Genomic DNA, 15,217 nt, shown 5'->3' with positions numbered 1-15,217 from the left:
GATTATAAAATAGCATATACTTTAAATTATTATGGCTTTAAATATCCTTGGAACTTGAAAGTCTTGTAACTACCTACATACCAGCTACATGAATAATTTTAATAGTACATGTATCTTTGAGAAAATAAGTCAAAGCTCCAGAAGGTTCTATCTTATACTTCAAATAGTGTGTTCATGTATATGTTAATATTATAAAAATTTCCGATTTAGTCTCACGTATCATAACTAACATTTTATCTGAACATCATATATGAACCGTCATTCTAAATCATAATAATTAAAACATTGTCGAAATATATAGTAGTTGTTATGGGAAAAAGAATGAGAAAGTTTATGATAAGAACATGGAAAGAAGAAAAAAATGGAGAATTGAACAAGAAATACAAGGAGCTTGAACAACATAAATTTCGGGACTGCACATATAACATATCATCACCAACATTTGAATAGATTAGCATATCACCAAGGAAATTGATGCGTTGTTTACGAACAGAACATGCAACATTGTTAGCTTTGTCCAAGGAGGAGAATGAATTGTCATTATTAGAAGTGTGCAATGAGTGTCTAGATTGGATTTCAAATAAAGGAAGTGACCATGAAGAAGCGAGATCTGTAGCAGCATCAACTTCTATGTTCATGGTAATCTTTTTTGTAATGAGATGAATGCTGATGCAACTGAGAAATGTTTTGACAAAAAAATTTATACGAAGTTCAGTAAGGGGATTGGAGAAAAAAGTAATTACTTGTGCTAATGTGAAGAAAACAGAAATAATTAGGAATGTAATTTTAGTCATTAGGTATCTTCTGTTCTTGCTTTAATGTTAATGTCGATTGGGATTGCGGTTGTTGCTAGAGTAATTCTTTCTAATTCTAATGCTTGGCTTCTTCCCGATGATCTGTGTTGTGTTCCAATTTTTACTATGACATGACGTGATAAACTTTGATAGTAGGACCTCATCGAAACCCAGACATAGGAACAGACATGACAGGAATAGGCTGTTAGATATATTTCAGATGTCATGTCTAATATAATTCATGTTTAGTTTTAAGATCTTAACAAACAGGACATATCAGGACTTACTGGAAGTCAGAACTTAATATCAGAACTTTAGGTCATATTAGAACTTAAGTGCGGGAAGACTTTTATATAAGAAAGAAAGCTGATTTACAGTAGAAGATCGAGACTTAGACAAAAGAAGATATGCATAGAAAGAGTTAGAAGACTGGAAGACTTGTAGAAGATATCTGATTGATATATTTTAGGAGACAGAATTATATTCCATATCAATTAGAAGTTATCTTGTAACTGTGTACTATATAAACACAGACTTAGGGTTTACACTATATGTGTTATCATTATCGAGAAGATTATACATTATAACCTAGCAGCTCTTAGTGATAATTGTTCATCACTGAGAGAGAACAACAGTTCTTATTGTAACAAAGTTTATTCAATATACTTGATCTTTGTTACATACTTGTGTTAAATCGATTTGATTGTATTAACATTGTATTCGACCCCCTTCTACATTGTTGTGTGACCTAACAATTGGTATCAGAGCTTATCAGTTAACACATATATAGTAAAGATCCAAACAATCATGTCTGAAGAAGCACAAACTCCAACCAAGCCCACCAAAACTGAAGAAACTCAAAAGACTCAAACCCACAGTCGATATGAGACTATTAGGGTTCACATACTGAGACCTTCTGAGTATCCCATATAGAAAGTGAATATGGTTATGTTTCTGGAAGCTACAGATCCATAATACCTTGACAGAATTAATGAAGGACCACATAAGCCTACCAAGCTCTCTATTGTAGTTGCTGATTAACCAGTAAAGACCATACCAGAGGAGAAAAGTGAGTATACAACTGAAGACATCTCATTTATTGCCAAGAATGCAAGGGTAAGGCATTTGCTGTATAGTGTCATTGATAATGTCATGTCAACCAGGGTAATTTATTGCAAGACTGCAAAGGAGATATGGGATGCTTTGGAGACAAGATGCCAGGGAACTGATGCAATCAAGAAGAACATGAGGACTATACTCACTCAAGAGTATGAGCACTTTGACTCAGAAGCTGATGAGTCTTTAACTGACTTATATGACAGGTTTGTCAAACTCTTGAATGATCTTTCAGTGGTGGACAAGGAATATGATCTTGAAGATTCAAATCTAAAATTCCTTTTAGCTCTTCCTGAAAGTTAGGATTTGAAGTCTACAACGATAAGAGACAACTATGACCTTACTGAAACTACTCTTGATGAAATTTATGGAATGCTCAAGACATATGAACTTGAGATGGATCAAATGAGCAAGAGGCATGGAAGAAAGTCAAGGACAGTTGCTCTTAAGGTTGAAGAGGAATCTCCTAAATTGCCTGCCTCAAAAAGGGGCAAAGGAAAGGCTCTCATCATAAAGTCTGATTCAGAGTCATCATATACTGATGATGATTCAGAAACTAAAAGTTTACCTGAAATAGATACTGATGAAGAGATGATGAAATTGTGTGCTCTTATGGTAAAGGGTATCACAAAGATAGCCTACAGGAAATTCAGAAAAGGCAAGTAGTTTTCCAGGAAAAGTGGAAGTACTGATAAGAAGGGGTTCAGAAAGTCTGAAGGTAAAGGAAAGTCTGACAGAGGAGACAACTCAAATGTCAAATGCTACAATTATGGTGAAAGAGGCCACATATCTCCTGACTGCAAGAAAGGAAAAAGTGACAAAGGCAAGACACTTGTCATAAAGAAGAAAAGCTGGACATACACTTCAGATTCTGAACATGAGGTCAACTATGTCATGATGGCAAATGCTGACAGCAGTCCTGAAACTGCTGAATTGATGGTACCTGAAACAACTTATGCCTTTCATACTGATGATTTTACTGAGTTGAGATTATATCTTAAAACCATGTTTATTAGTTATAGAGATCAGACTTTAACATGTGAAAGATTAATATATGAAAATCTTGCTTATAAAAAGAGAAATGATTATTTAGAAAAGGAGTTAGTTTTACTTCATCAAACCAAGAAAGAAAAAGATGATGCCTTATATGTTAGAGATGAAGTGTTAAAATTGAATGAATCTCTAAAAGCTGATTTAGAAAAGGAAAGAGAGATTATCAGAACTTGGACTAACTCTGGCAGAACAACTCAGAATTTATTAAGTAGTGGAAACTGGAAAGAGGGCTTAGGTTATGGAGATGATTAAAGTGAAAAAGGAACTGAACAAATTGAGCCAATTGTTGTTAAACAGACTGTTAAGCCAAAGGTTAATCATGTTAAGCTTGTAGCAAAAACTGTAAAGCCTAATTCTGAAAAGATGAAAGAGTCTGTGACAGAAGTTAAGGAAAAGTCAACTTCTGACAAATTAGAACAAGATAAACCAGCTGAAGTAAACATAGGCTTAATGATAAAGAAGCATCTTAAGCATAAGCTGAAAGAGATTAGGAATGTCAACAAGGTAAAGGAAGCTAAGAAAAATAGGAATGGAAAGGAAGGTGTGAACAAAAGCAATAATTATATGCCTGTTCCTAATGCTCCTAGAAAGAAATGCTATAATTGTGGAAACTCTAACCATCTTGCTTCTTTTTGCAGGTCGAATAAAGATATAAACTCTTTACCTCCTAGATCAGGAGTTAAGAATCAGTCTGTTAGGTTTAAACCACAAAATCCTTGTTTTCATTGTGGTAGTTTATGGCATTCCATTTATACTTGTAAGGAATATCATAGTCTTTACTATGATTATTATTAAATAAAACCTTCTTTGAAGAAAGTTACTTTAATTCCTTCTAGTGTAAAGTCTGATGCAAAGTCTGATATAAACTCTGATAAACAGAATGTTAGCATAAACTCTGAAATTAAATCCACTATAAATGCTAACAAACTTTAAAAGGACAAAGGATCCAAGCAAGTCTGGGTCCTTAAAACTAACCATTATTGGTCTTTGTGAATGCAGGGCAACAGGAAAAACATCCTAGTGCTAGACAGTGGATGTTCAGGACATATGACTGGAAATAAAGCCCTGCTATCAGACTTTGTGGAGAAAGCTGACCCAGGAGTTTCTTATGGAGATGGCAACATGGGAAAAACTCTGGGATATGGCAATATCAATCTTGGGAATGTCATCATTGAAATAGTAGCTCTTGTCTCAGGACTTAAACATAATTTGTTAAGTGTGAGTCAAATCTGTGACAGAGGTTATCATGTGGATTTCTTTGAAGAACACTGTGAAGTTGCAAGCAATTCTACAGGTAAAGTGGTTCTAAAAGGTTACAGACATGGTAACATTTATGAAGCCAGACTTTCAACAAGTTCTGATGGTTCTGCAATCTGTCTGTTGAGTAGAGCATCAATTGAAGAAAGCTGGAATTGGCACAAAAGACTCTCTCATTTAAATTTTAACAACATAAATGAGCTTGTAAAGAAAGATCTTGTGAGAGGACTTCCAAAATCAGTATGTGCTCCTGATGGCCTTTGTGATTCATGTCAAAAGGCAAAACAAAGAAAATCTTCTTTCAAGAGCAAATCTGAATCTTTAATTCTTGAGCCTCATCACCTACTGCATGTTAATCTATTTGGTCCAGTCAATGTCATGTCTATTGCAAAGAAGAAATATGCTATGGTTATAGTGGATGAGTTCACAAGGTACACTTGGGTGTATTTCTTGCACAAGAAGAATGAAACTGCATCTACTCTAACTGATCATGTCAGACAGCTGGATAAGTTGGTCAAAGATTCTGTTAAAATTATAAGAAGTGATAATGGCACTGAGTTCAAGAATTTAATTATGGAAGAGTCTTGCAAAGATCATGGAATCAAAGAGGAATTTTCTGCACCTGGAACTCCACAGCAAAATTGAGTTGTAGAAAGAAAGAACATGACTCTTATTGAAGCTGCACGAACTATACTTGATGAAGCAAAGCTACCAACCTACTTTTGGGTTGAAGCTATGCAGAATGCTTGTTTTACACAGAATGCTACACTCATAAACAAGCATGGAAAGACACCATATGAGATGGTGAAGAAATAGAAGCCAAATCTGAAATACTTTCATGTATTTGGTTGTAAGTGTTTTGTTCTTAAGACTCATCCTGAACAGCTGTCAAAATTTGATCTAAAAGCTGATGAAGGAATTTTTGTTGGATATCCACTTTCCACAAAAGCCTTCAGAGTCCACAATTTAAGAACAAGGGTTGTCATGGAATCTATCAATGTATCTTTTGATGATAAGAAGATTACTGGACTTGAAGATTTCAATGATCATGATCAGCTGAGATTTGAAAATGAAGATTTAAACTCTGATACTGTAAATTCTGATGACTTAAACTCTGATCATGTAAGTACTGACGGGTTAAGTTCTGATGTCATTGAAACTGTGGTAACAACTCCAAAGGAAAATGCACTATCCAGGGGGAGTAGGCTAAAGATCCTACCACAACTCAAGACTCTCAAGAAGCATCAAAACCTGTCACTGGCTCTTCAAGTTCTGATTCATCAAGTTCTGATGAGCCAAATTCTGATAATTCTGGAAACTCTGATTCTTCCAATCCTGAAGAATCTAACTCAAATTCTGAAGTCTCAGAGAGCATAATTACAGGGGGAGCATCAGAAAATGTTGATGGAGACGGCATGGAGCATGGAGGAGGATCCAGTTCTAGAGAACAACTTCCATCTGCAAGGAAGTGGACAAAATCATATACACCTGACTTAATAATTGGAGATCCTGAAGCAGGTGTTACAACTAGAACTACAACATCAAATAAATGTCTCTATCATTCTTTTCTATCTCAGACTGAATCAAAGAAAGTGGAAGAAGCTCTTCAAGATGTTGATTGGGTGCAAGCAATGCAGGAAGAGTTAAATAAATTTGAAAGAAATAAAGTCTGGACCCTAGTGCCAAGACCAAAGAACATATCAATTTTTGGTACAAAGTGGGTGTTTGATAAGTGGCATTTTATACCACTTAGAACGTCTTAAAATGGCTTAAATTGGTGTCTTGAAATCAAGTATTTTGTGTATTTGATGCGTTTTTCTAGTGTTTATGCATTTCAGGGTAATAGTTGCATTTCGGGGGAGGAATCATCAAGAATAAGCCTTGGCATGTGTTCACCATTGCGAGAGGAAAGAAACGGGCAGATTACGGCGAAGAAACGGAGCAAAATCAGATTTTTTCCAGTAGAGGTCTGAGCGCCCGCTCAGCATTGCTGAGCGGCCGCGTAGTGGCATTTTATACCACTTAGAACTTCTTAAAATGGCTTAAATTGGTGTCTTGAAATCAAGTATTTTGTGTATTTGATGCGTTTTTCTAGTGTTTATGCATTTCAGGGTAATAGTTGCATTTCGGGGGAGGAATCATCAAGAATAAGCCTTGGCATGTGTTCACCATTGTGAGAGGAAAGAAACGGGCAGATTACGGCGAAGAAATGGAGCAAAATCAGATTTTTTCCAGTAGAGGTCTGAGCGCCCGCTCAGCATTGCTGAGTGGCCGCGCAGCAAGCTGAGCGCCCGCTCAGCTATGCTGAGCGGCCGCGCAGGGTCGGGGAAAAAATATATTAGTTCAGGACTTCTACTTCTGTTTGGTTTCCACTTCTATGTAATCTGAGTTTTATTAGACTATTATATAAGTAGATTTGAGACGTTTTCACAAGTGTGGATTGAAGAAGATCGTGTTTTACGCAAGGAGGGAAGGAGATAAGGAAGAAGACCGATTTAGCACACCGCAACGAAGAGGAAGCATATTTTCTTGTGATTCTTGTTTCGTTGTAACGTTGGATGCTAGTTTTCTTACTTTGAACTTATTTACTCTTGTGACGTACTCTGTTTTAATATAATTAGTTTAGTTATTATTTTCTTGTGTTTGTTTATCATGATTTCATATGAACCCATGATGACGATAAGTGCTATTATGGGCTAATCGTGATCATGGGGTTGCAACGGATTTACTATGGAATTCTTTAGTCAATTGTTTAATACTTTAGTGTGTGATGATTGTATGATATCTAGTATTGGTTGTGCGTATTCGTCTTATGTGCGTCGCGAACATATAAGATAGGGTGTTAATCTCTTGTGAAGCGACGGTGGATCTTGAGATTTAGAACTTGCCATGCTAGCATATGTTCATGTACATTGTGCATGATTAGTGGGTAACTCTAACAGTTTTATTTGCCCTATGTAATCAAAAGGAATAACTTGTGCTTAAATCTTTATGTTGTCAATTTCTGTAGGCATATAGGAACTCAACATAATTGATGACTATTCAACTTCTATCTTAATTGTGGATGCTTGGTAGAATGGTATTAGTACAATGAAAGTTGGCTTTTATCAGTTTCATGTTATTCGATTAATATCATCACTGTTACATGCTAAAGGTAATAACAATGACTATTGAAGGAAGTAGTAATGAAGTTGTGATCTCATGAGTGTTTTATTATTGATAATTTGAAGTGTTAAGTAAGTGATTAATTAAGCAGTTAATTGTAGTTAATATTTAATCAACAATCTTAAGTGTTAGTGTCTTAATATTGAGAAGTAATCATACATTGGTGAGTGAGTTTAATTAGACAATAATTTAGTCTGAGTCTCTGTGGGAACGAACTAGAAAGTATTCTATATTACTTGCGAACGCGTATACTTGCGTGAATATTAGCGCGTGTTTTCGCCCTAACAGTGTTCAGAAATAAAACTAACAGTCATGGCATAATTACAAGAAACAAAGAAAGGCTGGTTGCTAAAGGCTACTCTCAACAGGAGGGTATTAATTATGATGAAACATTTGCACCAGTTGCTAGATTGGAAGCCATACGAATCTTTTTGTCTTATGCTGCTCACAAAAAGTTCAAAGTCTTTCAAATTGATGTGACAAGTGCTTTTCTTAATGGAGGATAGGAAGAAGAGGTATATGTTGAACAACCTCTAGGCTTTGTAGATTCAAAATTTCCAAATAATGTCTATAGGCTTGATAAAGCACTTTATGGCCTTAAGCAAGCTCCAAGAGCATGGTATGAGACTTTAGCTCAATTTCTTTTGGAAAGTGGATTTCACAGAGGTACAATTGATAAAACACTGTTCTACCTCAACCATGGAAAAGACTTACTTTTGGTACAGATATATGTTGATGATATCATATTTGATTCTAAAATGTCAAACTCTGTGAAAGGTTTGCAGAGCTAATGCAGTCAAGATATCAAATGAGTATGATGGGAGAACTTAGTTATTTTCTGGGACTTCAAGTCAAGCAAAATGAAGAAGGTACTTTTATCTGTCAATCCAAGTACACCAGAAATTTACTCAAGAAATTTGGAATGCAAGACAGTTCAACTACATCCACTCCCATAGCCACTGCAACCAAGTTAGATAAAGATACTGGTTCATCAGTAGATATTACTAACTACAGAGGTATGATTGGCTCTTTACTCTATTTAACTGCAAGTAGACCTGATATCATGTATGCTACTTGTCTTTGTGCAAGATTTCAGGCTGATCCAAGAGAACCTCATCTAATAGCTGTGAAAAGAATTTTCAAGTACCTCAAGGGTACAGCTGAACTAGCATTGTGGTATCCTAGAGAATCAGATTTTAAGCTAATAGGTTACTCAGATGCAGATTTTGCAGGTTGCAAAATAGACAGGAAAAGCACAAGTGGAAGCTGCCAATTTCTTGGAGGCAGATTGGTTTCTTGGTTTAGCAAGAAACATAAATCAATTTCCACATCAACTGCAGAAGTAGAATATATTGCTGCAGGAAGCTGTTGTGCACAGATTCTTTGGATGAAGAATCAGTTACTGGATTATGAGTTAGAATTTTCTAAAATACCTATTTACTGTGATAATCAAAGTGATATTGCTATGACAGGTAATCCAGTTCAACACTCAATGACAAAGCACATCAGCATAAGGTACCATTTCATAAGGGAACATGTGATGGAAGGTACAGTGGAATTGCATTTTGTTCCAACAGATCAACAACTAGCAGATATCTTTACAAAACCACTATGTGAAGCTACTTTTACAAGACTGGTAAATGAACTTGGAATGGTTTCAGGTTCTTTCTCTAAATCTGCTTAGTTTTTGTTCTCATGCATTAGACTTTATGATCAGTGTTTATAGATTGTATTATCTTCATGTAATCTGTACTTAAATTGAAATATATTAAATGCTGATTGTTATCTGATGTGGATCTATATACTCTTATAGTGATTTGAATGTTCTGTGACTATTCAATCCAATGAGGATTACTGTGCTAGATGCCGACCTAGTAGTTTTTAACATACTAGAAATCCCATGGTTGAATTAGTTGTTTATGTGGAAATTCATTAACACAAGCAAATTCTAATTTTGAGCTTAGTCAAATTTACTTTGTGTATCTTATTAGTAAGTCACAAACTAGATTCTTGCTTCTTATCTGTCAAATTCTGATGTCAGTAAATCTTAAGGATGAACTAAATGCTGATAAGCCTCACTTATCAAAAGAAAAGAAAATTAAAGTCAGGAACTCCTTTGAGATCTAGAGTAAGAATGTGGAAGGGAAGACCCAAGTACATTGCTGGTATTAAGTTATATGCATTAGAAAAGCAAATAAATTTTTCTTGGTGACTTTTTCACATTCTCTGATTATTGGAGAAATACTCTGATAAAAGCATAAATTCTGATAGCAGTTGTGACTCATTTACACTGAGAAGCCACTGTGAAAAAGAATTCTAAAAGATGCATAAAATGAGCACAAACAGTTGAGGTGGACTCATGAACAAATTTATCCTATAGTAGACTTCATTATTAATGACAGCTTTTAAGCACTTTTCTTAGTTATGCCTTATTTCTAAGATGTACTGACGTATATCAGACTTTAATCTTTATCTGATATTTTGCTAATGCACACACTATCACTCCATATGAATGATGAAAATTACTGTGGTGATCAAATTATTTCAGATAAATAGTTAAGTGTCATTTGCATAAATTCTGAGGACAAGTTCTGATGGAAGTTCTGATGATTAAACTCTGAAGAAACAAGTCAGTATTTGTATGAAGAATCACAGATACAAACATTCACTTTTTGAGTTGATAAGCCATATTCTGATGACTGTTAAAATCTGATAATAGTCAAGTTCTGATATTAAATTCTGATGGAAACTCTGATGCTTATGTGGCATTATTCTTTACTTGACTTATTTGAGGTAAATACTGTAACGATCATATTTAATCAGAATATAATTAGGTGAGATAAAACAGTCATAATCATTTGGTTTAGTGGTAAACGTGTTTGTCTTGAATAACTGCATATGCACAATAATTATTACTTATTTCCCGTGCCCACTAAATCCTGCTTAAATTTTTTACTGACTGTTCATATGTTTCCAGGTGTAAATTGTCTGCCATGCTTCAAAAATAATTGTTATCACGTGGGTTGTATAAATATGGGAGTTAAAAGATTTTCTAATCTTTTACCTACTTTTCTACTTTTCTAATTCTCTTATCTCTCTTATTTTCTCTCACCCACTAATATTCTCTGAAGCTATTTTTCATACAGGACTTTTATCAAACACCTTGTGCACAATATATTTTTTTCACTTATTTCTTACATAAATGGCACCAAAAGACATTATTTTCAATGGAGCGAAGTTTGTCCCCGACAATTACTTGGCTATTCTTCGCATGAGTGAAGCCCCATCAGATCTTCATTTCATTCAGGAATTTCTCGCTAACTCCGAGATAGGTTATGCACTGACCCAACCAGACACATTCTTAGGAACTCAAGTGCTGGAGTTCTGGAGGTCAGGCGTGTATGATGATGGTGGTGCCAAAGGGTCCCCAAGTATTGTATTTACAACAAGGGAGGATTCCCATGTGGTGACCTTGGCCACCGTTCGACAAGCACTCCATCTGCCAGAGAACTGCACATATTCAACAGTTGAAGATCCAATTCTTCAACAGCTAATGGCCAATCTGGGCTATGAAAAGACTCTGGCGAAGCTGGGACTGTTGAAGAGACGCCACATAAGGAGGGAATGGAGTTTCCTCTTCGACTGCATCACGAGGACTTTTGCAAATAAGTGTTCACATTTTGATGCAATCCCAATTCTCAGCCAACAAATCGGGTATGCTTTCATAAATCAAACTCATTTTGATTATGCTAATGCTGTTTTAGGCTTTATTGGGGATAGGATGACAGAAGATAGAAATACTGTATATTTTCCTAGATTCTGTCAGCTTATTTATAGTTCTTGTTGTTCTGATGCACCCTAATTAGCTAGTGAGTAAATTGAACCATTTAAGCTAGAAAAGAGAGCATTTACTGACTTATTATCTGCTGATAATAAGAAAACTTTTTTGAGACACCTCCAAATCTCACAATCTGTTAAACAATTTTTGGTAAACTCTGACCCATCCACATACACTGCTCTATATCCTGATGTCCAACCATCCCAACGTCCATCAGAACCTCCAACCACTACACAACCAACCACTTCTCAACCACAACCACAACCTACCATTAGGGCATACTTCAAACCAACACAATCATCACAACCTCAACCATCAGCACATACCATCAGACCTTCACCTTCCAGGCCAAAAAGGAAAAAGTCTGTTCCTCAGCCTCCACAAAAGAGAAGGAAAATGATTCTCAGGGATGAATCTGATAGTCAAGAGGATGGACAGGTTCATTCATCAGAACCTGTGATAGTTGAAGCTGAGAATGTCACTTCTCAGAAAGAAACTGCAGCTCAAGATTCTGATTCCTTGAAAAGAAAGAGAACTATAAGTTCTGATGCTGCTAAAGAAACTCCTTCATTGGAAAGGAGATTGAAGAAAATGAGGGCACAGAGGTATAATGCTAAGCCTACATCTGAGGATACAACTGAAGCTGAGGAAGGAGATCAGGAATCTCTAATCTCAAAAGAGCCAATTATTATTGAATCTCTGCCACCTCCAGCTAAAGACAAAGACACTGTACAGGATACAGTGGTTACACCTCCTGTTTCTCCTCCTCATGAAGATATTATAGTTAAAGATTCAGGCATAAGCCCTGAAATTGACATCAACTGGATGCACACTCCTACTATTCTATATTTGGAAGCTCCAACAGCAGCTCAGATATCTCCAACTAATTCTCCAATCTTAAATGCTGATGCTGAGATACCATCTACACCAATTCTGGATCAAGAACCTGAAGATCAGAATTTAGATGAAATTGAATCAGAATCTCCTATAGCCTCACACACTGTTGTGTTATCAGAGGATAATGAGTCTTCATCAAGCTCTGGAGACAGTGTCTCAGTACATACTCCAGCTCCTGCACTTGGAAAGGAAGCATTGGTCAAGAAGTTTGTTGAGCAAGCTGCACCTGTTTCATTCCAAGCTCTAAAGTTCTGACAGAGCATATTGCTAAACCTGATGAGCTTGTGATATTATGATATCAAGATACAGCTCAAGATCACTGCTCTATCTACCAAGAACCTTCAAGGTCTACACTCACAAACTCAAGAAAAGGTTGATAAGCTTCTTGAAAAAGCTGAAAAGCTAGATATGGAGACCAAGCTTGACAAAAAGAGGTTTATGTTAGTCCCTAACAATGCAACAAGAATTACAGAAGGGGGGTTGAATGGAATTCTTGAACCTTTTTCTTGGTTTAAAAATATTCTAACTTAAAATATATATATATATATATATGTGTGTGTTTGATTTGCAAAGTGCAGAATAAGAAGTTAGTAAAATCAAAACACAAGTAATTAAAAACACAAGTTTTTGAAAACTTTATGGTGGATTTGAATGTATCCACCAGAGATATATATTATATCAAGAGAACTCTGTGTAGCAAGATTAGCTCACAGCTGCTTATAAATATGAACAACTAAGTTTACAGAGAAATGCTAAGGATGCAGCTTACAATTGTTTATCTGAGATAATGTTCTTAGTCTTGTTCTTGTTGTTCTATTTGCTACTTCTTGGTTTATATATCACCAAGATTACAAAGTAATAAGACAAGATAATAAAACAAAACCTATCAAGTCTAATACTATGCTGCTTCATTACTCTATTCCAGCATCTTTGAATATCTTCATAATAGCATGGAAATGGCAATGCTTCTTTGTTCTCTAAAACCCAGTTGAATAGGCTTCCACATTCCTTTTGCATACACTCGACGCATGTGACTGTGTTGTCACTGTCAACAGATGTTTGAATTGATTATCCATCGGGTACATGAACATCCGTTGGGTTGCCTTGTTGATCATCCGTCGAGTGGCATTGTTGTTTATCCGTCGGGTACCTATCTGGCACTTGACTTTATTTCATTTATGCAGAATTACAAGACATCATCTATGTACAATTAATCAACCTATTATGCATATGTAATTAAAGTCAACATGACTTGAGTGCTACTACAGAATCTAAACAAGGTGTATGCAGAAATGTGCTACAGACTCATTATTACACAAGCTACTCACTCGATGGATAATAAATCATCATCCGTTGGGATTATATTGAGTCATCTGTCGGGACTATATTCCTTATCCGTCGAGTGCTACATTTTTCACTAAGGAAAATCTACTAAGGTGTTTTGTTAATAAAATCATCAAGTTCACAACATATCCACAACAATCTCCCCCAATTTATGTCTACTGGAATTGTAGCCATAAATTAAGAGAAACTTGATGATAACAAAACACCCTAAAAATACAACTTTAAAAGTAAGTAGATAAAACTGTAAAGTGCTTCAAATAACAAAATGCACAAAGATTAGCTCACAGTCATTTTCAAGATGCTCCTCTAGCCTGAGCAGATTAATCTAATTCCTTGAAGGTCTGGATCTCTTTCCAAGCTTTCTGTTATTTTCTTCTATCTAATTTTGAAGCTGTCTGTGGAATTCCAGTTCATCAGATTCTGAGAGATTTAGCTTTTCTTACATTTCCAAAAGAGTCTCATTGCTAGAGATACTCAATTGGTCTTCTAATTTGAAAAATCTTCTAACTCCTTTGTCATCCATGAACTCCATCAGCCAGTAGGGCCTTAGATGCACTCTACTCCCTGTGTAAGGAATAGTTAGAGTCTTTGGGAGTGCATCTTTAGCTCTAATACTCCTCAGTTCTTCAATCTTCTTTAGAACAAGTCTCCTTGCAGTTACATTGAATCCAAAGTTCTTCTTGAATGATGAATAAACCTTTATCAGCACATATTGGCTTTCTTGAAGGATCCTGTGAAGTGGCCATTGAATCTCCTTTCCTCCCTTATACATGAAAACTAACCTTTCAAGTAGATTCCTGTAGGCATCAATCCCTCTAACTTCTTCCAGTTCATCTAGATAGAGGTTTAGATCAGAGAATTCCTTGATGTCACATAAGTACATGTAATCTCCCTTGTTGACTTTAGATTAAACTTTGGTTAGAGATTTGGATTTGAGAGGTGTCAGCTTCACTTTCTTGACCGCTCATGACTTTGTTCTCTTTGGCTTGTTAAGGATTGGCAAATTGAAGTCAGGAATTGGTAGACTTTCCCAGTCTATTGGTTCATCCTTAGGCACAATAGGTTCGCCATGAATGTTCCTGTAAGGATCCACCACCTTAATGTCTTCAAATACCACTGAGGGTTTTAATGCTTGAGTTGTAGTTGGAATGGATTCCTTGGGAAACTGATCCTCCAATTCCTTACCAACAAAGTTCAATTTCCTTTTAGTTCTTTTGGCCAATTCTTTGTATCTGTGAGATTTCTTCTATTGTGATTCAACTTGCTTCTTTGGATCTTGAGATTCAGTGATTTCAGATGGCTGAGTAGGAATTTGTTGTGTTGATCAACTTGTAGCTTGGCCAAGATAGCAACTTGCTCTTTTTTTGTTTAGCCTTTTTAGCATCTAGAGCAGCTTGCTTCTTTTCTTACTTCAATCTTGCCTTTTCTTCTCTCTTTACTTCAGCAAATTCAGGATGTCCAGCCACCACACAAATTTCTTTACCATTCCTGAAAACTTTAGCAATTCTCCTTTTCAAAGCTGAATCAGCTGGATCCTTGTAGAAGGCAATGGATCTTGACAACAGTTTTTTCTCATCAGGATTTGGTGTCTCATACACTGTATCCAAAGGGTTCTTTAGTGATGATTTTGGATAGTTCAACCTTGGCTTCAAAAGTACTTCAGCCTTTGGAGATTTGATGCAGGATGGATGTCCTCTTTCCAGATAGTTCATGCTCATTTCATTCACAGAGATTTTCCTGACTTGAGAGTGAT

This window comes from Apium graveolens, chromosome 6 (assembly GCF_009905375.1).
Source record: "Apium graveolens cultivar Ventura chromosome 6, ASM990537v1, whole genome shotgun sequence".
In the NCBI taxonomy this organism is placed as follows: domain Eukaryota; kingdom Viridiplantae; phylum Streptophyta; class Magnoliopsida; order Apiales; family Apiaceae; genus Apium; species Apium graveolens.
The sequence above is the reverse complement of the archived record's forward strand: the minus strand, read 5'-3'. Positions refer to the sequence as shown.